Here is an 8,314-nt window from a genome sequence, read left to right as displayed (position 1 = left end):
TATCGGCTGACTACACAGTCTTTCCCCCTGAGATTTCAAAAGCCACAGTGTTGCTAGGGACTCCTGGCACTCTCCAGCAGTTGCTTTTTTCCAGTAAGGAGCTCTGTGATTGGTGGATAGATCTTCCGAATACTGTGAAGTGACAAGGGGGCGGGAGGCCTGGGGGAATCCAGAACCAATCCGGTCAGGATATGCTTGCCTTTCTAACCAATCACAGCTCTCAGCTCACAGCCCGGTGTCTGGCCTGTGCCGTACAGAGAAGAGATGCCAGCCCCGCTCGACTTCCAGACACTGTCAGGGGAAGAAATCTGACTCTGCCTAATTCCTGATAGGAGTAAACAAATTAAGCTGGCGGTGACATATTCCTCCTCCTCCTCACTTCAGTTGTCGTGAGAATAAATTACTGTCTTTGGAAACACAGTTGATGCCTTAAAAATTTGCAATCTGTAAATACAAAGTAGCAGAGGTATTCTGAGCCAGGACTCTAAATGGCTGTGAGTTTGCACCTGTAATGTTTGGCACAGCTCAGGAAAAGAGCAAACACAATGAAATTCCTTTTGTTTCCCTTAGCATTGTCCCCGGCTGGGAATACATTTTATTAGATATTCAGCACTCCCTGTTTTCACCCATTAGCAAAGTCAGGTTACAGAAAGACAATAAATGAACAATGTAGATAAGATAAACATTGAAACAGAAAAAAAGATCCAAATGAGGCTTACCATTATATACCAAAGTCAGTTCCAGATGGATTAGTTAGATGTAAAGAGGAAAATAAAATCAAAGTATTAAAAATGGAAACTAGTAGAAAATACAGGTAAGCGTAAAAGCTCTGGGCCAGAAAGGACTTACTCAGCTTAAACATTATGTAAGAGATGACTAACGAAAAGCTTAGTTTGACTTCATTGAACATCTAGAGTTATGCATAATTTTAAAAATTATGTGACCTCAGAGTCCCTCCAGCCTCTCCTTCCCCTGGCCCTGCCGGACATTTTACTCTACTCCCTAGCCCAACACAACTACTGAAGTTCCTCTAACCATCCGGCTCTCTGGCTCTGTACGTAGGTGGTCCCTCTGCCTGGAATGCCTTTTCCCACCTTGTCCCTTGTTCCTCTAGTAACTTACTCAGTATTTTATACTTAGTTAAGAATCATCTCCTCTGCAAAGTCTTTCCTGGTCCCTACATTAGAATTAACCACTCACTTTTAGTGTATCCACTATAGCCATTTCGTACTTCTAACGGAGAATGTGAAAGCCTTAGTGCACGCATTGTTTACCTGCCTGCCTCCTCCTATTAAACTCCGAGACCATTAAGGAAAAAGACTGTGTCTGTTTCATCCTTGATGACTTGACCAGTGCCTGGCACCTTGGGGAGACTCAGATAAATGTGTGTTGAATAGATGTTGAAGGCAAAAAACAAATTGAGAAAAATATCCACCATAAATATGACAGACAATAGGATTTATATTTTTACAAAGAGCCTGTTCAAATCAATAAAGCATTAACATCTTAAGAGAGAAATGAACAGTTAAATTCACAGATGAGGGGACAGAAATGGCCAAGAATCGAACTCCATCAGTGATCGAATAAATACAAGTTAAAATTAGATATAATTTCATCTATCAAATTGCTCGAAATTTTTCCCCTTATTTTAAGACTGCTCAGGACTGGTAAGGGTATAGTGAAATAGGTACTCTCTTATACTGTTGGTGAAAGTCAGTTGACAGCATGTATTGAGAATTTGAAACATTTTTATGCCTTTTGAACTAATGATTGCCCTTCTGGGGAGATCTTTGCTCAGGAAATAATCTGAAAGAAAAAATTTGCTCAAAGCTTTTCATTGTAGTGTGGTTTATAACAACTAAAAGTTGGAAATCCAAATATCCAAAAAACAGAAAATTTTAAGAAAATTCTATTTTCATATTACAGAATATTAAGCAGCCATTAAACATTATCATGTTTATAGGTAATTTAATGGCATGGAAATACTCATGTTAGAAAGACAACTGGAAAAGCAAGGTTAAAAAAACTTAAAATTCAGAATGATCTTAATGCTATGAAAACTTAAGCATAGAGCCAAGAGTTGACTCTTCCTGCAATCATTATTTCTGGTGGTCAGACTTGATTTCTCAAGTCATGATGATAAAGAAAAAGCTTGGGTGTCGTTATAGATGTTGGATGGATTTTTCAATGCTTCAGATTTCACTGGGAGCAAAATAGATTTGAAAAAAGAGTTTCAGATTTTCCCTTTGGTCTCAAAGATCAGAGTCTCACATCTCAAATCCTGAATCTCTTGTCTATACACCGAAAGCAAGACTGAGGACTGGGGAAATGTCCTGAACTGAAATTTTAATGACTACTTAAAATACAAGATATTGAAGTTTTATGAAAGTGGGTTCCAAAGACTTAAAAAATGTGAATTAAACTTATTTGTAATTTTTCCTTCATTTCTCTTCACTTTTCCTTAAATTTCAAGCTTCATATGCTGAAATGAAACTTGTAAAGTTGAGGCAAGTGACTAGAAAGTTAGAATAGTTCTCTTCATTTAAATAAAAGTCATACATATATTGAAAATTTTATATGCTGATTACCATATATGGTTGTCTGGTGTAGTAAAGTAAATTCACAGAATATATTTCCTAAGAAAAGAAAAAGAAGACAGGAAAAACACTCAAAATATTAATAGCAGTTGCTTCTTGAGGATGAGCTAATGGATGCTTTCTCCTCTCTTTCTGCCTTTCTAAGTCCCTTGCACATAGTGGATGCTCAATGATATTTGTTGATTAAATAGATTTTTGACATTAGAAATATTTTATAGTTCTTCTATGTTAAAATTATTTTAAATAACATTAAATGCATAGATTACTTGTCAAGGCTAAGAATCTCACAAGATCCTAATCAATATTCATTCATTGATTGATTCAGCAAACATTTGCAATGTACAGTGTGGTGCTAGATGTTAGGTATACATTAATAAATTAGATACCATCATACCTCTCAAAGAACTTACAGTTTAGTAATGATGACTTTTGGCTCCTCCCTGCCATGGTTATTTTCTTTGTTCTACCATTTTTTTCCAGCTACCTTTGATCCTGAAAGTATCCAGCATATTCCCTTCCCAGAGGTCCAAGGCATAAAACTTGGCCAATGCTCTCTCTAGCGGTGACCAATGAGTCCCCTCCACTTGCCTTTGTTAAGTCTTTTAACGTCTCTTTTTTTTGAGCTACTATTTACAGAGTTCTCCTGTATACCCTACACAATACTAGGCATTTGTACATCTTCTCTCATCTAATTCTAACAATATTCTCGAAAAGTAGGCATTATTATCCACATTTTATAATTTATCGGGAACAAAGAAACTAAGACGTAGAGAGGTTAAGCAAGTTGCCCCAGGTCACCCAGAGAGTACGTGACAAAGCCAGAATTCAAACCCAGATCTTTTTGATACCAAAGCCCATGGTCTTTAATTCACACTTCATTCATTCGCTTATTCATTCACTTAATTCACATACTGAGAAACTGTTATGTCTAAGGTTGCAGTCTCAGCTCTTAAGATGATTACAGACTAATGATGGAGACAGACAAATGATAGAAAAACAGCAATTCAGTGTGATAACTGCTAATGTAATCATGGATAAATTAGACACATCACTCTTCTCAAAGAATAAAGATAGGGGAATAATGATCTGAAGTCTGATCCCACATCCTGACTGAGGTACTGAGTGTAGGAGAGCAAGAGTCTTCTTTTTGTAAGGCTGAAGGAGAACCAGTTTTTTGGAACAGTCAGCCAAAGAAGTGGAGGGAATGTTCTGTAATTGGATCGAATATGTGGGGGCATTTGTTTTGTGAAACAAACTAGTGAAATTAGTGAGTAAGTCTGGGAGGGATTGGAGACAGGAAAGGAAATGGGAGAGCAATCCCAAAGCAGAATGGGAATGAACGTACAGCAGGCTTTTTACTTGGACAGTGAATATGAATGACAGATATGTGCAAAGAAGAAATCCAAGCAAGCTCCCTGGTACACATAGCTAGGCCTCTCTGGAAGAAGTTAGCCTAGGCTAAGAGTAATCATGCCTTTGGTGGACTCCTAGGCCATGTGGGCAGGCCATGGGGTTCCCAGGATCCTCACCACCTACTTAGAAGCTGCAGCAGTCAGGGTGGATGCGGAAATTTAGGACTCTCTGGAAAGAGTCAGCAGTGACTCTTTGAAATATTACTTCATTTTTTAAATAATGGAATTTTCAAGTATTTTTACTTGAGGGAAATACAAGTTGTGTGGCTGCCCAGCTCTTGATTTCTCCAGTGCCCATGTCTATACAATACCCCATTCTTCTGATAATGGGTCACTTCTCCCTGGCCACAGGGTGGACACATAATCCAGGCAAGATCAATCATAAGATCTTACCCTATCCATCCCTGGCCACAGCGAGTGGTCCAACAGGTGGGGACACGACCCAAGCCTGGCCAGCTTCTCCCAGAGATCTCTCGAGCTGAACCTAGGAAAGAGAAGCGCTTTAGCTGAGAGGTTGTGATGCTGGAGCTGCCTGTGGTGCTACTTCCCGCTCCCTGAGAAAGACAGGAGACAGTATCTGAATTCCTGGTTCCAGCCCATGAGCCCCCAAGTATTCTAGGTTCGTGCAGTACTTCTTTAATTCTTTGGACTAACCCAGTATATTTCTAATAAATCCCCTTTTGTGGCTTATTTCTAGTTGGGTTTCTGAAAAAAGAAAACGAGAAAAAGCCCTAAAACATGCAGTTCAAGGAAATGCCTCCAGTTTAAGAAAATATATATTAAAGTTTTAGCAGGGACTTTGCCTAAGTCTCACTGGTTTAAGGGTCTGTCAACTTGAGTTCACTAAAGAATTCAGGTTGCCCACACTTTATAAGGCATGTAAGTCCCATTAGTCCTCCTCTTGTAGCCAGGTGAGATTCAAGTTATAATTATTTTTTCAGAAAAAAATGTGACATGAAATCCCCTTGGATGTCCCGAGGCAGGGGGAAGTGCTGTGGGCAGATGCAAGGAGGGTGGTTCTATTGTCCACTCTGGTGTTTTGAAGGTCAGGCAGCTGGGGATGGGAGGAGGGAGGCAGTTCTAGTCCTAGATGGGAAGATACTAGAACTAATCTCATTAGTGCTTCAAAGCTGGCTGGAGGCTGGGAGACGGCTGAGCAGGCAACTAAAGGAAGGGCTGAGCAAGTGTCTTGCACTGTGAAGTGGCGGGAGCTGGAACAGCGTTTGCACTTCTGCTACTGTTCCAGGCTGACCTTGGAGGTGCGCCTCCACTCAGCTCACGTTGCCCTTCCCCACAGTCAGAACACAAGAGGGAACAGAGCCAGACTAAACACCCCCCTAAAAGACCTTGAGAGACAATGGGAAGGGTGTGGTTCTAAGTGAGTTGCTCTTACTGGCAGGTGGGTAGAAGGTTCTAACATCTGTTTGGGGAGGAGGCAAGCAAGCTAGTTGTTTTCAATGACATTTGTTAGCCACCTGTTCTAGGATCTCACACTCCCTTACCATCCAGGCTTCCGCCAACTACAGTAAATCAGTGCTTGTTTTGGGAAAGGCAAGCTAGTTGAGTCCTAAGGGGAATAATGTTTTATATATTAAAATGACCCCAAAATGTCTCTATGGAAAACTTTTCAAGAATAAATGTTAACTTATTTTCAAAGCTTTTCAGCTACTTTTTTAAAATAAAAATTCAACTCTTAATAACATAGCCGAAGCTTCCCATTTAAAGGAAATGATACCCAGAGTTGCAGTAAAGACTCTGAAGAAATATTTGCCCAGTAGAAGTTCTTTAGCCTTGCTAGGGAATTTAGATTTTAGGATTTCTACCATAAAGTATTTCATTTAAAATAAGAAGTCAAATTAATTTGACATGATTAAATCATATAATAATTTGGCTTTTTATAAAATACTTTATGAAAATTATACATACATAGGAAGTGAAGTGTAATTTAACAATTTACATTCTAATTAAAACTTTATTGCAAAGCATCTCTGTGACTACTCTCATGCTGCTTTCATATAGTAGAGTTATAAGAAGAATAGAATCTTATATATGCAAGGTTTTTATTGTTTTTTTTACATACTCTCTTACAAAATACAAGCTTGAGACCTATCTTAGGAGAAAATTAAGCCAAAAACTGAATTCCACCTATGGCCAGTGGGTGGCACCAAAGTACATTTGAGACTGTTTTAACACTGGGAAAAGGGAAAGCAGTTTCTCTAGGCAGATGTACATGCAGTAAATTCAGTCTCATTGCCCTAACATGGAATTCCATATTTTAATAGAGATTGCAGTAAGTAAATAGTTTTCGTATGGTCAAATTCTTTATCATCACTGATAGTCTGCCTTTTTCCCCTTTGTAGGAGTATCTTTCTGTCACTCTTTTTCACAACCTATTTATTTTCAGTTCCTTCAAGAGCTTTCAATGATCAAGTGGCAGGCCCTCCTCACTGTAGCTCAGGGTTGTGCTGTGAAACACACAATGGCAGGCTATAAAATTTTGCTCATTAACCCACATCCCACATTTAATATTTTTGGCAGCTTTTTCTTCAAAGCGGTAGCAACAGTTCGATTTTCCTAGCTTTCTCAAATATCTTCTTTAATGTTGGAGTCACAAATCAGTTACACATTTTGTTATTATTTAAATCTCTTGGGCCTTGTAGCCAAAGAAGCACATGCAGGTTGACTTTAACATGCTGTGTAGCATTCCTTAGTGGCAGTAGATAGGTGATGATCTCTGTCCACATAGTCAGATTTTCAAGATCAGATTCCACCCGTTTAGTAGTCTTCAGTGGAGGAGACTTTGGGTTCATTTGGAAATCTTGGCAATCAACAGCATTCTGAGAGGCAGGGTTGCTTCAATCCAAGTGTTCGGGGAATTTACCATCTTTTCCCAGAGAGCAACTTCCTCTGAAGTAGAGTCCATCCAATCCACTTCAGTACCATAGCTTTCACCTGGAAAAAGGAAGCTTTGCATTTAGAAAGGAATAGCTCATTGGAGAAAAAAAAAATGGGTCATCCCTAATTATAATCACTAATGGAAGACAGCTAGGAAGAGTTTTAACATCACCAGGAGGGCAGATCTGGGACTCAGTATAAGAAAGAACTGTTTAACCATATGAGATGTCCAATAATGGGACACTCCATAATTGGGATTACTCCCATTATTCCCAGAGTAATTATTTCTCTTCATGTTCATATAAAAGCTAGATGACAACCTGTCAGGGGCACAGGGGAGTAGGAGGGAGGATTCCCGCATTAGGTTGGAAATGACACTAGATGATCTCTAAGGAAGTGTGATTACAACTTTAGTGTCTAACAGACTCAATTTTGAGTCTTGGCTCTGCCACTTTTTGCTCTGTTACTTAATTTCTTGGAACATCAGTTCCTCTGGGGACAATATTAGTAACTACTCACAGAATTGCTGTAAGGATTAAATGAAACAATGCAAACAAAGCACTCAACACAGTGATTACTGCTCCATAAATATTAATTACTATTATTATTCAAAGCACACTTTTAGCCATGAAGGGCCTTAAATGTTTTTCCAGGAAAGAGTAGTGATGAAGGCTTTTCTGTTTCCCCCCACAATAACTTAAGCTCTGTGATACAGACACTGTATCCTGTTAATTTTCCTATCGAGAGCCCTTGGCACACAGCCTGACTTTCCTTCACTCATTCATTTCTTTACACTTAACAGAAATAGAATATCTGTTTTCATTAGGAAAAAGCAAAGCAACAAACAAACAAACCTCTAGTGTCTCCAGAAGCACTTGGCTCCTACAGATTTAAAAATGTAACAAATGTTACCTGTTCCAAAGCCAATCCGAAGACCTCCCAAATACTGGTTGGTTAATTTGTAATGGTCCCAGACAGTAAGCTCTACACAGGCTTCCATCAGATCTTCAGGCCTGAACCCATCGTACACCATGGTGTGGTTGAAGACAGGGTTGGTGGTTTTCCCTACAGCTCTCGTCTTCTGGCGACTTTTCCTACTTGTATCTGGAAGGATGGTACTATAAAAGGAAACACTATTGTGAGGGCATTTTAATAAGATAGTGAACATTTATGCTTTCAGTGCACGTCAACAGAGCTATTGAGGATTGGTGGAAGGAAATGGAGGAAAAAAGAGTGTAGAGACAGCAGTGGTGGTGGTGGGGCATCCTGCTGGAAAGACTCTATGCATTAGAGTGGACCAGACTTGCTTTGAATCCTGACTCTGCCAGTTATTGGCTGTGTATTGCAGGGAAAGTGACTTAACCTCTCAGACACGTGCTTCCTCATCTATAAAATGGGAATGGTGGTGCT

Source organism: Diceros bicornis, chromosome 7 (assembly GCF_020826845.1).
Source record: "Diceros bicornis minor isolate mBicDic1 chromosome 7, mDicBic1.mat.cur, whole genome shotgun sequence".
In the NCBI taxonomy this organism is placed as follows: domain Eukaryota; kingdom Metazoa; phylum Chordata; class Mammalia; order Perissodactyla; family Rhinocerotidae; genus Diceros; species Diceros bicornis.
This window is presented reverse-complemented; position numbering follows the sequence as displayed.